Here is a 1,282-nt window from a genome sequence, read left to right as displayed (position 1 = left end):
TATGTACATACTAAGCTCATCTTCATGTCGCTTTTAGCTAACCTGTACTTACCTTAAAGCAGACTGCTGACACCGATGTTCTTGGACCTCAGCATCCTTACAATGACTAATGTCAGTCTTGTCATTTAACTGTCTTTGGAGTTCCTGCATCTCTTCTTTATGCTTCCTTCTGGTATCCATGTGCTCGTGTGTGTTGTCATGTTGTTGGCAGTAGTAGAGTGTGATTGACTTTAGGGACTTGCAGGCCTGGAATACGATAGAAATTGTTAAGCAAACGTCTTCATTAAATATTTTCCACACTTGACTAGACTCAATAAAAAGTAGAGTGAGATTTTGTGACAGCCCCTCTCTTAATTAGCCAAGAAAAATTAAATAAACCTCTTGAAGCCTTATTCGAAGTTAACAAAAATTTATCTGGGAAAAGGATGAATACACTCACTCTAGTTTTACGGAGAGTCTCAATAGGCCATATTACGAACTTTGACAATCGAAGTTACTCTCCAGTAGAAATCAGCAAACAACTGACACTGACGTTCTTGGACCTCCTTAGACACACTTGGTTAAACCTGCTACAATACAGAATATAGTTTGAGCCTCTAAATGATTTGCATTCAGTCTTTAAAAGCTGAATTAACCCTGTACATACCCTGGTTATCCAGGAAGCTCCATGATCACTGACTTGTCCCATGAAAACACACACAGTGCAAATTCAGCGCGGGCAACACTCATGGCAGTTGGCTAAATCAATCATACCTAGAATAGTAATAATGAGGGAATTAGCAGTGATTCGTTTAAGGGTGCTCCCACAATGCAGTCTTCAGTTAGCTTCACTTGGTCTTCACTTCACTTTGAGAGAATATTAAGTGAAGCTCAAGTGAAAACTAAGTAAAGTCAGTCTTTATAAAACCTGGCTTCACTTTGTCTTCACTTTATATTAACTTTATATGATTAAATGTAAGTGAAGACAACGTGAAGTGAAGACATTGTGGGAGCACCCTTGACAGTTAAGTCATGCTTCTTGTTTCATTTTAAGAGCTTTGCAGCTGTTCCAGGAAAGATGTTCATTACAATGAATTCATATTTCAACAACAGCACTGACAAAACAAAAAAAAAAACTGTTTGAAAGCACGAACACCTCAGCACAGTACAATGTATTGTCAAATATAATGGGGGAAAAGTTGACTGCTGCACTTGTAAGTAAATATCTAGTTATATCTAAATGTAACAAGGGCTAAGTTTAACATAAGGACATGAAAATATTTTTGTCTTGTTTTAAAGAATG

The 1,282-nt window shown here is 37.3% G+C and overlaps 1 long non-coding RNA gene across 2 annotated transcripts; it reads right to left on the bottom strand.

Moving 5' to 3' along the window:
- Nucleotides 1–58: 58 nt before the first annotated feature.
- LOC127751294 (uncharacterized) lies at nt 59–753 on the bottom strand. 2 transcript variants are annotated; one of them, XR_008012069.1, is made up of 3 exons: nt 647–753; nt 440–569; nt 59–246 (listed from the first exon to the last, which is right to left on the bottom strand). It is a non-coding gene; the product is annotated as an uncharacterized LOC127751294 (long non-coding RNA). The 2 variants fall into 2 exon arrangements; XR_008012068.1 differs by having other exon boundaries at nt 440–566.
- Nucleotides 754–1,282: the final 529 nt, after the last annotated feature.

Source organism: Frankliniella occidentalis, unplaced genomic scaffold (genome assembly GCF_000697945.3).
Source record: "Frankliniella occidentalis isolate FOCC.00 unplaced genomic scaffold, Focc_3.1 Scaffold416, whole genome shotgun sequence".
NCBI lineage: Eukaryota > Metazoa > Arthropoda > Insecta > Thysanoptera > Thripidae > Frankliniella > Frankliniella occidentalis.
Note: the sequence above shows the minus strand (reverse complement) of the source record. Positions and strands in the feature narration are given on the sequence as shown.